General features: G+C 48.4%; 1 protein-coding gene and 1 long non-coding RNA gene across 17 annotated transcripts in view; one reads left to right on the forward strand and one right to left on the reverse strand.

Annotated features, from left to right (window-relative positions):
• PTPRS (protein tyrosine phosphatase receptor type S) overlaps positions 1–19,072 on the reverse strand; it is a 216,607-nt gene that overhangs the window by 134,501 nt on the left and 63,034 nt on the right. For 12 of the 16 annotated variants that reach the window (XM_072601892.1, XM_072601890.1, XM_072601888.1 and 9 more), the window contains exon 1: positions 6,088–6,792. The exons of 2 other annotated variants lie outside the window; for them this stretch is intronic. The gene's annotated coding sequence lies outside the window, so the exon portion shown is untranslated. Of the gene's footprint in view, positions 1–1,897; positions 2,030–6,087; positions 6,793–19,072 lie in introns of those variants that run through there. 2 more of the 16 variants (XM_072601883.1, XM_072601879.1) reach the window with 2 other exon arrangements.
• On the forward strand, positions 6,799–7,995 carry LOC140499907 (uncharacterized). Its single transcript, XR_011965586.1, has 2 exons — positions 6,799–6,868; positions 7,340–7,995. It is a non-coding gene; the product is annotated as an uncharacterized lncRNA (long non-coding RNA).

Genomic DNA, 19,072 nt, shown 5'->3' on the forward strand with positions numbered 1-19,072 from the left:
TACTTAGATTGAGAAAAGAACCTGGTTAAATTGAAAGAACTGGCAGATGGCTTAAAAAATAACCAAAGCTAGCACACAGCTAGTAAGTCTCTAAGGTTGAACGACTGCAAGTTCAGCGCTGGATAGATCTCAATTCATCAAGAGCAGCACAATAAATCAAAGGACTATTTAAAATCTTGGGGTGGGGGAAACAGCTATCTCAGGGAAGGAGAGGCATGGAGCGGGAAAAGGAGAGGGTACCTCTTGGCAAGGAATGCTTGCCTCTCTCTAAATGGATCCATTTCTTAGGTTGAGCATTGGCCCATCGGGTTTGCTTAAACCTGGGACTCAGTGTGTCTGCTCATCTAGTGTACAGCCTGCTATACCAGGGAGGGTAAGACACCTGAAAGGACAGCAGGGTATGCCCTCTGCTGTTCCCCACTGCCTCCTTTGGGCTTAGAGCTAGCAAACATCTGCACCAGTTCTGAGTCCATGACTTTACTTCCATCCATAGCTGGTAGGGCGCCAAGAAGGGCCAGTGGGCAAGGGCAGGAGAGCATGAAACTATCTTACCACCATTAATTTTTAAAAAATCTATTAACGGTGTTTCTAAATTAATAAAAAATGTGAAAATTGCCCTTCTCACTGCTGTTGAATGGATTTTGCCTCTAAGGACTGTGGGCATGGTCCAGCCATCCACCTTCCTTATTTCTTCCATGGAGGAAGCACCCAGGTCCATTCCCCTTGCTTATTTCCCCCAAGTTGCCACTTTTCTACGGGGAATCTCATACAAGAGTTGGAAAATGACACATTATTTGTGCTGGAGACAGCCTCCCATACATGGATTGGGTTTTGAGATTTGACTCTATCACTTACTATGTTTAGTGTGGGCAGGTCACTTCCTTGCCCTACTGGCTAGGGCCGGGCCTGTTTTCCAATCTCTAAAATGAGGGTGATGGACCACAGGATTTCTAATGGCAACTTCAGAATTTATGAAGCTCCTACTATGTGCCATGCACTAAGAAGAAATAACACAACCAAAATAAAATAGTCCCTTAAAGTTCAAGAACCTTACATTCTGTCAGGGGAAAACATCATACCACTTATAAGTCAGTACAAAATATATACGAATACAAGGTAACGTGGAGGGCATTTTAGTTGCTGGGAGCTTGGTGTGGGGAATCTCTCAATCCATTTAGTCCAGTCTGTACCTGACAAAAGGTCCTCTTCTACATCATCCCTAACAAGTAGTCACCTAGTCCTTGGTCAAAGACCTCTAGGGTACTCTGTTCTGAAAGTACCAGGAGGAGGGAGATGGCTGGCAGCTGGTTCTTCTGTTTCAAGGCTGCCTTGCACATCGGCTGTCAGGAGCCGGGGCCGCTGCCCTGCCCAGGGTCCAGGGGAGGAATCCAGGAAACAATAAGTGGATTCCTCCCAGCATTCAGTCCCCCTCCCTGTCCTGCACGTGCATCCGCAAGGCTCAACATGCTCTCCTCACCCAGAGAGAGAGAGTGATGAGAAGTGAGTCATAGCCCAAAGTCAGGGGGCAAACCACAAGCTTAATGCATAACAAAACAAAAAATGATATAAAACACCTCCCAGCCTCATTCCTAAGCGCCCTTGGCCTGGCTTACCTGCCAGTATCCCCCCAAAGGGGGGCTCTCATGATTATGACTTCTGGGTGGGTGTGCCACCTCAGGAAAGCAGTAGCCAACCCAGTCCCTCCAAGGGAGTTTCTGACAGTTTTCTGGCTTCTGCCTTGCTCTAGAATTCAAGGCTTTTTTCACAGCTGGACCCCCACATCCTTTCTGGAACTCTTTTGCTCCCTCTTATCCTTCATGCACCCACAAACCTGCCAAACGCATTACTACTCGAACTCATGCCTTTGCTCTGGACATTTCTTTACCCAAAATCTTACCCAACCATCAAAGTCCTGTCTCCTCTAGGAAGCCTTCCTGGATGGTTCCAGACCTTTCCACAGAATCACAACCAGGAATCAGAGAATCTGAGAGTGGGATGGACCTCAGAGGCCCTGGAGTCCAACCTGTAACTGAATAGGAATCCCCTGCTAGAATATACCCTCCAGAAAAACAGCACTAGAAGAGACCTGAGATACGAATCAGCATCTTGGAGAGTTGGCTAGGATCTCCAATCCATCTAGTCTGACCTGTGTCTGACCAAAGATCTGCTCTGCCTCGTCCCTAACTAGTGGCCGTCCAGCCTTTGCTTAAAGACCTCCAGGATGGAAAAGGAGGATGGCCCCAGACTGCAGAACAAAGGCTGATTATTTACACATCACATTCAGGCCTGCAAGGACAGGCGCTGAGATCCAGTGGAGAGCAGCCTGGCCTTGGAAGCCTGAGGTCTTAGATCAGGGGCATCTAAGAATATCTGAGCACAACACAAGGTAATATGGGAGAGGCACCAAACGGGACATGGAGGCAGATAGGGCTGGCTGGAGGAGCTCAGAGGGAGGATCCCTGGGAGCTCAAGGGATCAGGGGTGGTTTCCTGGAAGAAGGGGAATGAGCCTGGATCTCAAAGCCTATGCCAGGGCCTTTGCCACCAATGGGTTGATTCAGGAAAGGGTTGATTTTATTTCAATAAAAGAAAGACCTTCCTAGTTATCAGAATTGTCTAAAGGCGAATGGGCTAGTTTTGAGAGGTGCTGGGCTCCCCAGCATTGGAGGGCTTCAACCAAATTTCAGGGAACCTCTACACAGTGGCCAGACCAGGTGATTTCTAGGACTCCCCCTCCCACTCCCTCCAAAAATCTCGGAGCTAGAAGGGACCCAGAGACCACATGGTCCAATCCTTTTAGTCTACAGATGAAGAAACTACAAAATGAAAGCTGATAAAACTATAGAATGGAAGTTGATAAAACCATAAAACAAAAGTTAATAAAACTATAAAATGACAGTTGAAGGCTCAGGATTGACTCTGGGATTACAGAGGAGAAGGGGGACAGGGGAGGGCAGGGAGAGGGCCTGGGCGAACCCACAGTCCTCCAAACTCCCTTGTCATTAGCTGCTGCCTCTTCTCTCGCCAATACACATCACACTTGTCAAGGAGGCTTCCACTATTACTCCATCCCTTTTCATCCACCCCTTGAGGTTGGTGCTACAGTCCAAAATTCAATTCAACAAGCATTTATTAAGCACCAACTGTGTACCAGGCACTGAATAAGGTGCTGGGGATACAAGATCAAAAATGAAAGAAGACTATGGCTTCAAATTTGATTGGGAGGAAACAACATATCCTCATAAGCAAATGTAAAAAATGGGTAGAGAAAAACTAGCTGTGGAAGAGAGGGGGATATTATGTAAGAAATTCTAGCTGAACCTTGAATAGAGCTAGAGTTTTCAGGAGAAGGTGAGGGAGAGTCTGTGCAAAGGTGTGGAGGTAGGAAAGAGGTCATCTTGAAGAGGAAAGATTTGGGGGATCCTCTAAGGTCCAGAGAAAAGGACTTACAATCAGCTAGCTTAGGGGCTACCAGACCAGGGGAGGCAGAGTACTAAATGTAAAGATACTAGAATTCTGGTCCTGACTAGACTACTAAATCATCATGTACGTCTGGGCAAGTCCTTCCTTCCCCCTCCCTGGGTCTCAGTGTCCCCACCTATAAAGAGTAGGGGGGGACTGGATGAGACAATCTCCTCGGTCCCTTCCAACTCTCAAGTACTAGGAACTTGTGAAAAGACAAATACGTAGGAGGCAGCAGGGCAGATGCTGGCCCAGAAATTCGAGTTTAATCCTGGCTCTGCTGCTGTCTTTCTGTGACTTACATAAGTTGCTGCCTCAGTTTCCCCATCTGTAAAATAAGTGGACGGGCCAAGATACTCACTAAGGCACGTTTCAGTGGTAATAATCTACCTGCCCAGATCCCAGACTCTAGAGCCCACTTCTGGAACTCTGTCCTGTTTAAGACCAGCAAACTCCTCTCCCACACACTATTCCATTACTTCTTCTCCCCACCAGTGGGCTCATGGGAACATCAGAGCTCCTTCCTTCCTTTCTGGGTGGGTAGGTGGGGAAGGGCCTGAAAACCAAGGCCTCCAGTTGGGGGTGTATATGGCCTCTGCTGCCATCCACCTCAAACTAGAGGGAAGGAAGGGATCCAGGTAGGCCCATGACCCAGGGGCAGCATCAGGGACAAATTCTGGGTCCCCAGCCCAGGATATGCTCAGGGTTCTAAAACACAAAACAGTGGCTGATCCGGTCAAACCAACCAGCAGATGCCTCAACTCCATCAGTTTATTTTACAGATGAGGAAACTGAGGCCCCCATTTAAAAGACAACAGGAGCTTCAAAAACTTTCTTGCATAAACCCCTTCATGAACAGACTGTGGTCTGTTCATGCCAAAGTCTATAGGGGAAATGAGTAAAGGTTTAACGAAGAAACTTTCAGCATGCTGGTAGCGGAAGGTGGTGAAACCAAGGTCTCTTTTCTCTGGCAGGGTGAGAAAGATATGATTTTGAAGCCTGGCCCCTCTATCAGGGGATGTGGGAAACCAGGCAATTCCTGAACCACATCAGGCCCCAGTTTTCCATCAGTAAAATGAAGAGGCTGGCTCAGATAACCTTTAAGGCCCCTCTGTCATGAGGGGCAAGTCCTAACAAACTAGAGAAATGTGAGGTATTCTTTGGAAGCAGGGGAAGGCTGAGACGCTATCTGGCTGGGGGGAGTCCTGGATTCGAGCCCTGGCAGGGTCAATGACTCACTGAACAAATCCCTGACCCTCTCTCAAGGCCTTGGTCTCCTCCTCTGTAGCATGAAAATAGCCCATTTCGCGCTGCCCACAACTACTGTGAGCGTTAGAAGATGTCAGTGAAAGTATCAGGCATTATAGGCACTGGAAGGGTTTGTCACAGCTGTTTAGGGGTGAGTTCTCCAGAGATGAGCTGGGGAGGGGAGAGAAGAGAAGGAGCTTGAGAAGGAAGGGATGGAAAATTGTACTTTATCCCTCTGCACACAAAAGATACCATAACTTCTTGGCCAAGTGAACTTATTGTTACTTGGGGGAAAGAGGGACCCATTGGGGGAAAAGTGGGAGAGAGGAGACTGTGGAGAGGATGTTAGTCTGAAAGAAGGAAGAGAAGGGACTGAGGAGGGGATGGAGCCTGGGAGCAGTTTGGGGGCACCGAGGATAAGGGAGGGGAGAGAGAGAAGGAGATGGGTAAGAAAGACAGGGTAGACTGGGGGGAATGAGGGGGAGAGAACAGCCAAGAAAGAGGCCTGGAGCCTGGGAGAATTAACTGGGGCACAAGGAAGGGGGCATGAGGAAGAAAAAAGTACTAGAAAAGAGGGGAAATGGAGGGGGTATAGGGGAAAGGGGTAAGGAAAAGGGTCCGGGGACGGGGGAGGAAAGGGGGTAACTGGGGGAGGGAGTCAGGCTTGGTTGCCAGGGCTAAACTCTCTCCTGAATTCCTGTGACCGGGGAAAGGCAGGAAGAAAGAAGGTAGGGAAGGGGACAGCAGGGAGGATGTAACCGTTACTGGCCGCAAACTTTCCAGGGCGTCCAACAATAATAAATAACTCATCCTCATTTTGAAAATTCAACCTGATTCGATTTTCTGTTTAAGAAAGTGAGGGGGGAAGGGGAGGGAGGGAACAGCCACAGCTTCGTCCTTGCCCCATATCTCCCCAAAACTCTCAGACCCTGCTCATACTCTAAAAGTCCCCATCCCTCTTCTCCAGAGCTGGGTCTGTGGGGAAGGTTTCAGTAGCTCACCAAGTTTGATTTCAGGTCCCAGGCACAGGGACTGCAGATGTGTGAGGTGGGGGTGGGGAAGATGTCAGAGATTCCTGCTAATCACTGCTTCCCCTTTCTACTGCTGCCATCAGGCTCCCTGGGTGGGGGTGTCGAAGACCACAAGATGGCAAAAGGGGGCCTCTTCCCCACCAAAAAAAGGTAAGTCTCTTGTTCCTTTTCCTTCTCCAGACTGAGGAAGGGAGGCTCTTTCCCAAGTCTGGGCCCCCCATCCCCCGTGGAGCCTTGGGAACAAAGGCTAGAGCAGACTCCCCCCCACCAGGTCCCCCATCCCCTCCTTTCCAAGCCCCTCTCCCCCATCCCCCACTGGCAGGAGAAGAGATTGATCCTCCACTCACCCCCAAACACACGTAGCATCCAGGCTCCCGGGGGAGGGTGGAAGAGGGGGGAGGTCGGGGAGTGCCCTCACTCACCCCCTGCGCCAGTGACCAATGTTTTCCAGTTGGGCTCCTGGGGGAACACAGGATGGGCAGGGGGGCCTGCCCCCCGGGTTCCTGCCAGCACTAGGCACCCATGGGTTTCGTGATCTGCTCCATCAGACTCATCGGCGGGGACTGGGGAGCTAGGGCCGGGAAACCTGGGAGAGGTTGTCCCAGACTGGCCGCCAATTCGAAGTCCCTGGGCCGCCCCGCTGGGGCTGCAGCGGAGTGAAGGGGAGCGAGCGGGCCAGTGGAGCTGGGAGCCAGTGAGAGGGAGGCAGGAGGGGAGCGGAGAGGGCCCGCCGGGCGGAGCTGGGCTGTTTGGGGTCGGGGGAGGGGCCTGGAGAAGGCTGGACGGGAGGGGGGGTCTTGAGGGAAGGAGGCCAGTGGAGGAGAGGGATCAGAGCCACCCCAGCGGAGAGGGAGGGACAGAAAGAATCGGGGGGGGCACAGGGAGAAGCGGGCTGAGGGTTCCCTCCCCCTGGGGGCTTTGGAGCCTCAGCCCTCTTGCCTCCAGTACCCCAGGGGCTCAGTGGGGAGGTGCAGGGGAGGGGAGAAGGAAGATGGAGTCTGGAGGTGCAAAGAAGAGAGGGAGGTGGGGCCAGGGTTGGGGGAGGTGGAGCTGGAGTGCAGGGTCGCTGGAGTTGGGGAGGAGCTGGGGAAAGAAAGAAGGAGGGAAGTTCTGTCCCCTGGGCTGCGGGTGAGAGAGGAGGGCCAGGGCCGGAAGAGGAGCCCGGGGGAAAGGGGGCTGTGGGTGGGAGTCTGGGGGAGGAGCGAGCCGGGAGAGAGGGGGCCACTCTGGGAGGGAAAGGGGGGGCTTTACTTCGAGTCCTCTAAAGAAAGCTCCTCCCCCACTTTTTACCCAACGGGAGAGGCGAGCAGGGAGGAGAGGGAGGGACCCGCTACCCTTCTAAGTCCCCCCTCCCTCCCCGGGGGGCTGCGAGGGCCTACTAAGACACCCCCACCCCCCATCCTCAAGCCCCGGGGCTCTATCTGTCCGTGTTGAGCTCAGTGTCTAGTCTAGGTCGCCTGTGTGTGTGGAGGCGATGACTGGCAGCCAAAGGGCTGTCCCTGCTCTCCTCTTGGGCAAATCACTTCATTTCTCTGGGCCTCAGTTTCCTTGTTAGTAAAATGTTGGGGGACGGACTAGATCCTCTCTAATTCCTTTCAGTTTCAGATCCAACAGTCTTATAAAAGTTGCGGTCTGGACTTCTGATGCAGCTGATGACTCCGGAGCCCCGACCGGGGAGAAAGTGACAAGAGAAGCAGAAGGGGACCCTCTCCTATGCCAGGGAGCGAACGCAGAGAACCTGGGACCTGGGTCGTGAGGTCCAGCATGGCTCTGACGCACATGGGCGGGGGGACAGCGAGCTCACGAATCCATCGGAACTTGGCCCCCCAATAACGATACAAGGACTGATTACTGGGAGGAAGGCACTTTATAAAATCCTCGGAGGGCTACGGAAAAGGGGAGCTGTTCTCAATGTGGGGTCTCCCAGAAGACCCGAGGGGTGGGAAGAGGAGCCCAATGCAGGGAGGGGGGATCGCATTCAGGCGAAACGATGCTGGGGAAGGGCATGGACACCAATCATCTACCTGCTCAGAGTCTCGTTGGCAAAGTCCAACGTGACCCCAGTGCCTAGGCTCTTCCTCCACTTTGGGGGCTCTTTTATCACCGAACCACCCACATCGGCTTTCCCTTGATTCAAATGCCTGAAAAGCTCCCCTGATGACACTTCTGCCTTAATAGTGACCCTCTCTACTTGGACCTCAACTATAGATCTGGTTTCACACCTATCGACTGCAATAAAAAAATATTTAAGTTCATCAATCAGCATGGGTATTTTATCACTGCTAGACAGAATTCTGAGAGCTTAATCAAAACGTTTTATTCCCACCAGAAACAGTACTGGGCTTAGCAAACAGTAAACACTTAATAAATAAATGGTTAACGAACTGAATAGCAGAACCGAAGGCCCGAGATGACCAGCCCAGGCAGGAAGAAAGACAAGTGGACATATTGTCAGGGACCACTCCAGCCTTAACCCTCCGCCCTCCCCAGGCCAGACAGAAATAGGTCTTCCAGTTCACTCTCCCTGTCACTCCCACCTCCTGACTGCCCAGGGGGTCCCCACACCTCAGGGCCTGGCACAATGTTCTGAGGGGCCTGGCTTGGGAGACAAGTGTGTTTTTGGAAAGCAGTGGTGTGTGTCCGTGTATGGGGGTGGAGAGAGCACGGAGTGGGCTGCCTGAGAGCTGAAAGCAAGGATCCAGATTGAAAACAGATGGGAGTGTTCATGCCAGCCTGACATCCGATCCTGTGGGGAGGGAGGAGGGATAGGAAAGGAGGAGAGAAGGAGGAGGAGGAGGAGAAGTTCCCAAACCCCAGAGCCTTGGCAACCAATCAAAACGTCAAGGCTACAAAATAGTTTGGTTTGAAAATATCCCTATAGCCAAGAGGCTTGGTGGAGGGGGGAGACCCAGATCTGACTTTCCAAACATCTGACGGGATCCACTTGATGCCCGAGAGAAATCAGCCCAGAAAGGAAGTCAGGGTGTAGCAGGGTTCACACTCGCGAACCTGCTGCTCAGGGACCCCTAAGTCAGTCAGTCTCCACGACAGTTGACATGCCTCCCCTATGCAGGCCAGTGCAGGGGATGGACAGACAGACACACAACCTGATTAGAGTGCCACCGACACCTGCAGCTATTTATATGCCCCAAACAAACAGCTGAGGAAGTGTGAGCTAAATATAAAAAGGTAACTTTGCAAGAGCCTGGAGGGTTGGTAATGGGGCAAGAGCTGGGCAACTGGGACACCTGGAGCTCTGGACGGAGGAGCTTCCTTGTTCCTCTGCCCTCCCAGGTCCGGAATTCTTTCCTTTTTGGTCTGGATCTTTTTTTGTAGAGAACTCGGGCCTGGGATAAAAATGGTGAGAATAACAACTCGTGCCAAGTGGAGGTTTTAAAAAGTAGTTTCCTCACAATCTAGTACAAGTCTTTCCCCTATTTTAAAGATGGGGAAGCTAAGGCACAGCGTGGTTAACTGACTTGCTTAGCAGAACCTGGAGGAAGGCAGGATCTGAGCTCTGGACTTCTGAGGTAGGTACTACCGCACCTCTCCTACATCTCCTCTTCCTCAGACCACTCCTCATACCTCAAAGTGTCCCACTGGTCTTGGTCCCTCTTCTCTGCTGCCAACTGCTCATGTCACCAGCTCCCATAGATTCAACGCTCATCTCTATGGTGGTGTAAATCTATTAAGATACTATCCTGTCCATGTCCTAACTGGCCATTTTCATTGTCTGTCCCCCAAGCCTGGGATTCTCTCCCTCCCTGATTCCTTCAATACCAGATAAAATCCCTTTAGGAGATGTAGGAAGCCTTACTTGATCCTCCAAATTCTAGTGCTTTGGGGGCAGTAGGTGACACAGTGGGCAGAGTACCAGTCCTGGAAACATAAGTTCAAATTTGCCCTCAGACACTTACTAGGAAGTCACTTAACCCTGATTGCATCCAAAAAAAAATATAGTGCTTTCCCTGTTGTTCCCAATTTATCCCTTATATAGCTTGTTTGTATATAGCTGTTTGCACATTATCTCCCCCATTTGACTGCAAGCTCCTCAAGAGCAGTCCTTTACCGTTCTTTGTATCCTCAGGGCTTAGCACAATGCCTGGCACAAAGCAGCTGCTTAGTAAATGTTTACTGACCAAGTGAGTGCTACACTCTTGACCTACCAGCTTTACCAAAATGCTGAAAGTCCAGTTCAACATCTTACCAGGGGGAAACAAGTTCACAGAAATGAAGGCACCTGTCTCAGGTCATACTATGAGTCAGTAACAGAATTGGGATTAGAAGCCAGGTCTCCTGGCTCCCAGACCACATAGAGCCTTTCCACTGGAGCCCACTGGGTTTTCACTCTCAAATACTAGGTACTAAGGTTTTTCCTTCTCCCAGCTCTGACACCTGGTTTCAAGATCCTTCTTTCTTCCAGATCTCACACTGGGTTTCAAGGTTCTTCTTCCACCTTGGACACTCTAAATCCCTCCCAGCCCTTTTATTTTATGATGTTATAAGACTCGGAGCTCTTACATGCTACTGAATGTTCTGTATGCTCTAACGATATGTGCTCTGATGCTTGTTTCCCCCAGGTTTAACATTCTTTATTCTCAGGTCCCTGGGGCGACGTTTCATGTTCTGTGCCTTCCTCCAACCCTAGCTCAAGACCCAGACCTCCCAGCTCATGCTTTCTATGTTCTGATATTATCTGTTCTAAGGTCACCCCAGCTCTGACCTTCAGTGTCCCGTGGCGCTTCTCCTCTCCCTTCTCCTGTTAGTTTAGTGAGTGGGATGTGGCATGGGACATAGGTCTGGGAGTTAACATCTTAGGCTCTTTTTTCCTCCAGCTCTAGGATTGTGTATAGGATAGAAGGATAGAGAGAACGCAGGGAAAATGGAAGATTGTAGTGAAGTGAATTGGGGTCCAAAAGCCCGTGGGGTAAACATCTGGATAGAAAGGGGTAGAAAGGGAAATCATAGCTAGGCTTTCAGAGCTTGTCCTGCTAGGCAGCTCTCTCAGATGGGCCCAGAACTCTTGGGATGTGGTGGGTCTACCCTCTTACCCCCTTGAAGAAATCTTCTAGCAAAGAGTGGAAAAACTACTTGCTGGAAATGTAAAAATGGGTAAAAATTGGCCTGGATGGTTGCTGAACAAGGGAGGTCCCTTCTAACTCCTAAGCTCTGAGGTTCTCTTCTAGGTTCATAACCTCCAGGAAGCCTTCCTGGACTTCTCGCTCTCTCACCACCAGCAGCATATCATTTAGTACTTAATTACGTACTACTCTATACTACTCCCTAATTGTTTCCTGTGAATGAGCCAGACTAAGATTTCCCTGAGGGCAGGGGCTGGGTTTGCTCCTCCTTTCTGTCTCCCCTAGGCACTGGGGAGTTCTGGCTCAGCCCACAAGAGGCTCCTTTTGGGGATTGGGTTATGAGAGACCTTAAGAGAATCAGAGATGGTTGGATTTAAACTTTGAAAGATATGGGAGAGTGGAAACCTCCTCCCCTCCCCCCCACCTCCCACAACTGACTTTGGAGTCAGAAGACCTGAGCTTGACTCCTACCTAGTTCTACCACTTATATCACAGCTGTGCGATGATGTCAGGTAAGTCAGGGCCTCACTTGCTGTAAAATGGGACTAGGTCATAAGAGCTAGCATTTATATATCACTTTAAAGTTTGCAACTTTGCAACTATTATCCCATTTGATGCTCATAACATCCCTGGAAGTTGGGTGGGGTGGGGTGCTATTATCCCCATTTTACAGATAAGGAAACTAAGACAGAAGTTCACAAAAGTAGAAAGTAGAAGAGCTAGATTTGAATTAGCACCCCCGGCTCTAAATCTAGAAACCTTTCCTATATCGTATTATATTTGTTATATTATTATATTGTGTTATACTGTATCATATTGTACCATATTATTTCATATTGTGTTATAAAAACACTTCAATGTTGGGACAGCTAGGTGGTACAGTGGACGGAGCGCTGGAGTCAAGAAGACCTGAGTCCAAATCCAACTTCAGAGGGTTACCAGCTATGTGACTCTGGTCAACTTACTTAACTTTCTTGCCTCAGTTTCCTCAACTGTAAAATGGGGATAAAAACAGTACTTACCTTCATTTCTGTGAAGATCAAATGAGATTATAAATGCAAAGCACTTAGCACAGTGCCTGGCACGGGGCAGATGCTGTATAAATTATAGCTATTGTTAGCTATCACCATCCTCATCCTCATCAGTGATTTAGGGTAAGTACTCCTTTGACATCTAGTTCTTTGGCTGTGGTCAAAATATTCATTCCCTGCAGCCAGTCAGTCAGCCCAAATGATGATAACAACAAACTAATGAAAATATTCTTATTTACAGCCCAGGCTCACATGACTCTGGGCTGGAGTCCTCCCCAAGGGGTCACTCTGCTTTTGCTGGGGAACCCACTAGCTCCAGAGGCATCTGTCTCACTAATGGAAAACTCTGATTACTAAGGGAGTTTTTCCTATCAGTCAGTCTACCCCAGGTTGGAATCCTGGCTCAGCCATTTCCTAACTGGTTCTAAGCCTCAGGTTCCTCATATGTTGAATGGGGATGATAGGAGTTACAATGCCTACTTTGAAGGATTGTTGTGGGGAAAGCACCTTGTTTAATCTTGATGGATCAGAGAAATAGAAGATGTTAGGGTGAGGCATTTCCATTCGTTCTAGCATTTTGTTAACTTGTCCTTCAAAATCTGTCTTGACTTTTTTTGCCTCATGGACCCCTTGGGAAGCCTACTTGACCCCTTCTCAGGGTAATGTTTTTAAATGCATAAAAGACATAGGAATATGGCTATACTGAAATAGTGATCAAAATAGTCTTTAAAAAGTCTCCTTCCCCAGCTTCTAGCTCAAGATCCTATGAGCCTATTGTTTTTAAAAAAGTATTACTTGTATTATTTTGAGGGCAATACTTGCAGAATCTGTCACAGTCCGTATTCTTCCACCAAAGCAGACTCTGGGCTGCTGGGGCTGAGAAATGCATCCCCCTGTAGTTCTCTGGTGAGGGTCCTCCTTGCACTTAACCTGGTTGGTTTTCAGATGAAAGACTATCTCTCTTTCTCTCTCTCTCTCTCACACACACACACACACACACACACACACACACACACACGCACACGCACACACACACACACACACAGTCACACTCAATCCCTGGGGACTGGTTTTGAAGTGTGTGTGGCTTGGCAGAGGCCCTGCTTCACTGTCAGGGCCCTCAGGAGTCTCAAGGCCTTCTCCGGACCATCATCAGCCCTTTACAGGGGGATCTCCTGTTTATGATTACAGTAGCTGCAATGGTGTAGTGGAAAGAGGGCTGCCCTTGGGGTGAGGCGCAACTTGGGTTTCAGTCCTGCCTCTTGTCTTAACCGCTTTGGGCTACAATCTCCTCATCTGTAAATTGGGGATACACTAGCCCCATTGTACACAATGGTACAACTTCAAACAGGATGAGAGTAAAGCTCTTTATAAATGTTAAAGTGGCATATAAATGTCAGTGTGTTATTAATACTAATCAGATCTAGCTCTGGCTATGGTGCGGGAAGTAATCTTTTTTACTCAGTCTCTCACACCGCCTTCCTGCCTTCCACAGATCTGTTCCGTGCCAGTAACAGAAACATGAAAGCCATTGGCCCACTCCTCCCCCTCCCACTCTGAGCCCCAGAAGCCTCACACTAACACACGCTCCCTCCATTCAGGGCCTTCAATATGTGATTGAGTTGGGCTTCAGCACACTCCAGATAAGAGTGGGGCTTCAGCCCCAAATATCTCCATGACCTTGTGAGCTAGCACCATCATTTGTTTTCCCCAGGTAACAGACAAAGGGAAAGATGGCCACACCAACTGAGGACCAACTTTCCCTCTGTGTTACTTCCTTTCTCTTTTCCTGAAGATAGCTCTGGCCAGGCTTGGAAGACCCAGTCCTGTTGCTGATTCAACCTTGGAGAAGTCTCTTCAACACTTGGATTTGGAGTTAGAATAAAACTTAGACTCAACATTTACTAAGTGTCTACTGTGTGCCAGGCCCTGGGGAGACAGAAGTGGAAAATAAAAACATGCCTCCATCTCAAAAAGATGTTGTTCACTGATAAACACAAAGAAGTGCAGTACAAATCAGAAAGTGAAGAGGCAAAGGACTAAAATACTCTAGGAAAATCTGAGACAGGAAAAAGCCTGAACAATCAGAGGAATGAGGGTTTCAATCCTGGATCTGTCCTCTCTTACTGCCCATGTGATCAGGGGCAAATCTCTTCCTCTCTTGGGACTTTGATTTCCTCATCTGAAAAATGAAGAGGTTGGATTGGACGATTTCTAAGACCTACCCTCTTCCAGCTCTAACGTATTATGTGCTGAGCCTCAGTTTCTCTATCTGTAAAATGAAGATAACAGCGGTTCATTTTTGTTTATTGCTTTACTTGACCAGTTGTGGCTACCTGACTATTTGCAAAGGATTCCTCTAGCCCTCTCCCCCCAACGCAAAATCACCCTGGGAGAGTAGTATATTATCACCCTCATTTAACAGAAGGAAAACTGAGGACCGGACAGAAGTGACTTGCTCAAGGACACACAGACTAGTCCTTAGCCTACCTTTCTCACTCTTCCAGCCAGCAGCTTGTCAGAACAGTGCGTGGTTCAGCCTGGATGGCTGTGAAAGCCAGAACAGGCATGTTGGAGCCCAGCTCAGAAACTCCTCAGGGAACTACAGGGAACTTTAAAGACATATTTTCATAGCAAGGAGAAAATAATTCCCCCCAAAGACCCACCAATTCCTCCCCACTCAAACTTCATAAAGTCCCCACACCATGTCCTCCTTTCCTCCAAAGCCAATGTGCTCATCATAGTCAGATTGCTAGAACACATTTGCTTCTAATCTAATTTCTCCCCTTGCCGAGCTATTGGCCCACTATGCGCTGAGGACCCTAAAACTTATTCAAATTCTTCCCCCTCAATATTGCTTCTGGGGGGCCATGAGCAGAGAGTACTCTCCCCAAACCTCCTCAAATCTCTCCTGCCCACCTCAAGCTATGGTGACTACTCTGGTCCCCAGACCCTCAGCTTCGAAACTCCAGCCAGGGCCCAGCTGTCCTGACTGGGGAGTTAGTACAAACTCCCCTAGCTCACTCCATCCAGCAGCCTCCAGGGGTGGAGAACCTGCACAACGTGGCCTTCTAGGTCTTCATGTCTAGGACTCAGTCAAAGGGCTGCATTTGAGGACCTAGAGGGTCACATGTGTCCTCGAGACTGCAGGTTCCCCACCCTTGCTCCAGCCAGGGCCAGCCAGGCTTCCCACCCCATCCAGCCCTCCTCTTTGGCTACATGGCTGGTGACTCATCTTGGCACCTTCAAAGGCCCTTTCTACCTCTTGCTCTGGGGACAGTAATCAAATTGATACTACCACTATTTCTGGAAAGAAGTATGTGCTGATGGGGCTCCCCTAAAGAGTTATTTACTATCCCTTATACACTCCCTTGACTTAAACAACCCTCTCTGGCTACCACCCCCCCATGAACTGCCTCCCCCATTTTATAGGTTTTTTTTTACCTTTTTTGTGTCATGGCCCCCTTGGGCAATCTGGTAAAGCCACAGACCCCTTCTCACATTCATATTTTTAAATGTGCAAAATAAAAAAAAAACAGAGGACTGCAAAGAAAATTAATTATATTGAAATATAATTATCAATTTTTTTTTAAAAGTTCACAAAACTCAGGTTAAGTACATGGGTCCTCTTAGAAGGATGGTTCCTGGAGGCGTTGGCACACATTAAGCACCTGATACAGCATCATCACCATTCATTCATTCGTGCCTCCCTCCCTCTTGCTCTGTGAGCTCCTTGGGGATGTCTAGCAGGAGGCAGTGAGGTATGAATGAAGCAGCACTAAGTTTGTGGTCAGAGAATCGAGTTTGGCTATTGGTTCCACCACTTACCTGTGGGCCTCAGTTTCCTCATCTACAAGATGGAAGAGGAGGGGAGACTGAATCAGGTGACTGCTAAGGGCTCTGACAGTTCTACACCTATGATCCTAAAAACTGCCTTTCTGTGGTTTGTCAGTTTATAAAGCATGGTGCTTCTTCACAACCACCTTGTGACAACATAGCATGAGTGTTGTTATTCCCATTTTTAGAGAATGAAAAGAAGGCAAAGTATGGGGACATGATTTGCACCAGGAGAATTAAAAAAGAATTTAACTTTTGGAGGCAATCGGAGTTAAGTGACTTGCTCAAGGTCACACAGCTAGTAAGTGTCTCAGGCTAGATTTGAACTCAAGCCCTCCTGACTCTAGGGCTGGTGCTCTATCCAGCCACCCTGGAATTGGTATTTTTAACTCAGGTCTTCTTACTTCAGACCTTAGTATGGCTAAGTTATCTCTGCAAATGTGTCTCATCTCCCCATGAGATTAGAAGCCCCCAATCCTGCGTACTTTCCATTGTACCAAACTGATTTCCCAGGCTTAGAGTCAGAAGACCAGAGCTTGGTTATTAGCTGTCCAACTAACTCTGACCACAGTTGAACCCCTTTTCCTTCTCTGGGCCAGTTCTGGCTCCATCAAATAGGAATCATACCTGCCTTACTAACATCCCTGAGGCTGTTAACAGATGGAAGAGGATTGTGACGAGCCAAAAACATTCTACAAACGGAACGGGTTATTTTTTAATCATCTTCCTTCCCTCCCTCTTGTTCTAGAACAGGGCAACAGAGAGCCCAGCTGCAAAGAAGGGAGCAGAGGGGAGGCTGCGTGTGGCATGCATGGAGAAAAGGCTTCAGCCTGAGCCAGGAACCAGGGCTCCGGCCTGTCCAATCTGTCCAAAGCTGCTCCTTCAGGTCTCCTTGGAGATGACCTCCCCTTTGGCCTCCTACTGTGGTCCTTTTGATCACAGGCTGGGAGTTCCAGGAATCCTAACTAGCTCCAGGAACTGCAGCCAGAGCCCTGAGGCATGTTCGAGCACAACCCCCCCTACCCCAATGAAACAGAGTCACAGAATGCTGGAGTTGCCAAAGGGCAAGGATGTGGGGAAACCAAGGCCAACACATGGCAGAGTCAGTCAACAGCCCTTCAGATTTCCTGAATCCATATCCAATATTCTTTACCAGTAAAAGAAAAGTCCAGGCCTTTGGAAAGGAAGGATGGGGGTGGGAACAGAAGGGGATAGAGAGAGGCACCAATACTTTCCAAAGCCTGGCATTCCATTCATACATTGCATTTCTCCCAGGTTTATGGTGGCTCAGTTGCCCCCAGAAACCAGTGAATAGTACGATTAAGAAGACCGTCTGGCAAAGATGAACTATGAGAGAACGTCTTCCCCCAATCTCCACTTATCTAGACACTAGCCATCCTGCAAGGTCCCCCTGAAATCCCACCTCTTGCAAGAAAGCCTTCCCTTCTTCATGTCTACCATCACCATCCCACACCTGCCCACCTGGATTCCAAAAGGAGTCTGTCAGGTTGTCTGTGTTCCACCTTTACCCCTAAAATACTGCTAGACCAACCTTCCACGTGCCTATGCATCTGGCCAAATTACTCTAATATTTAAATGGTCTCTTGGATATAGGCATTCCCTCCAAAGATTCCTAAGCCATCCATGTCTGCTCATCTTGTAGGACTCTTATCCATGCCCACCCCTGGGTTCAGCCTGGGAGGTTCACTCTATGCACTGGAGGGCTTCCTTGGATTTCTCCTAACAACACAAGGTTATCTGTAAAGCACCAGGCTGTCCGTGCATTTTCCCCTGTTCTCTAACCAACAGGCATTTCTAAAGCATCTACTACGTACCAAACACTGTGCTAGGTGCTGTCTATAACACAATCAACAATCCCTGTGGAGGATGGTCATTTGCCTTTTTTTATATCCCCAATGCTCAGCACAGTACCTGGCACAAAGTTGTTATTTTATGGGTGCTTACTGATTGACAGTCAAGTTTATTTAACATTAAAGAGAAGGCAATGAGAACATATGTAAGCATATGTGAAATAAAAGTCAAGGGAACGTGTAAATACACATAAGGAAGTTTGAGAAGGAGGGCACTGGAACCTGAGGTTGCCAGGAAAGACGATATTTGGGCTACATTTTGAAGACGTGTATTCTATGAGGTGAAGGTAAGGATGGACAGCATTTCAGGCATAGAAAACAAGAAGGTGCAAAGACACGGAGACTGGAGATGGAGTGTTGTGTGTGAGGAACAGAGAGACGACCAGAAAGAAGGCTGGTGACAGAAGAAGAAGGAAGGGAAGAGGACGCACGATAAAGTAAAAGGGAAGAAAAGAGAAGAAGAGCCTAGGGCCGAGCTTTGGGGAATACCTACTATTAGGGAACATGATTTGGATGATGAAATCAGGAAAGGGGACAGAGAAGGAATAGTCAGAGATATGGGAGAAAGGAGTGTCCTGAAAGCCCAGCGAGGAGAGAGTGGTCAACAGTGTCAAATGCAGCAGATAGGTTGAGGATGTGGATTGAGAAAAAGACAACTCGACTGGACAAAGAAGAGATCATTAGCAGTTTCCATCATAAAACCCTGTGACCAGATTATCTTTTCACTCCTAATTTCTGGATGTGATCCTTTACAGGTCTTTGTAGTTCTTTTATCATAGTGTGTGGCACCTTTCTCACACTTGCTGTGCATGCCTTTCAAGAACCCTCATTTTTAATTCTTCAAAGGTTGTAATGTCCCATGATTAGACTAGAAAAATTCTGGTATTAAGAAGATGGACATTTATTTTAGGGGAAAATTTGGCACTATTTAAAGAACTTTACAGTGTCCCAAAGGCAATAATGCCTGATTTCTTTGTTTTTGATTCTGGCCTCAACTGCACTTGCTGCATCCTTTCAAGATATATGTCTTATTGGATGAACTCAATAGGTTTTCCATCTAATCACATATCGTGGTCCTGACAACAGTCCTTTTTCATTCATTTGGCTTTTTCTGTTGGACCAAACTCTTGAGCTGTGATGGGGCTCATCCAAAAGGCTCTAGGGTTCTGGAGCCTGACAAACCCAATGTGATGCCATGTTCACAAACAGGAGCATTCAGAGGCTCTCACTATCAGCAAAGAATGCCTTTTCAGCTTAGACTCTGTGCTGACTTTCCTTAATGGGAGTGGCAAACTCCTTTGGTGAGCACACTTCTCCCTGTTTTAGGCCTCACCTGACATTCATGGTCTCAGAGTTGAACAAGGTTATCTCTGTGGTTACATCTTTTGAAGGATCTTGTATAATTTTGATGCATGCATGGGAGGCCCCTTGTTGGAACAGAGGTTAACCTTTTTGGGTGTATTATAGGCACTTTTTGCTAGTCTGGTTGAACATATTGACCCCTTCTCAAAA

Source organism: Notamacropus eugenii, chromosome 4 (assembly GCF_028372415.1).
Source record: "Notamacropus eugenii isolate mMacEug1 chromosome 4, mMacEug1.pri_v2, whole genome shotgun sequence".
Lineage (NCBI taxonomy): Eukaryota > Metazoa > Chordata > Mammalia > Diprotodontia > Macropodidae > Notamacropus > Notamacropus eugenii.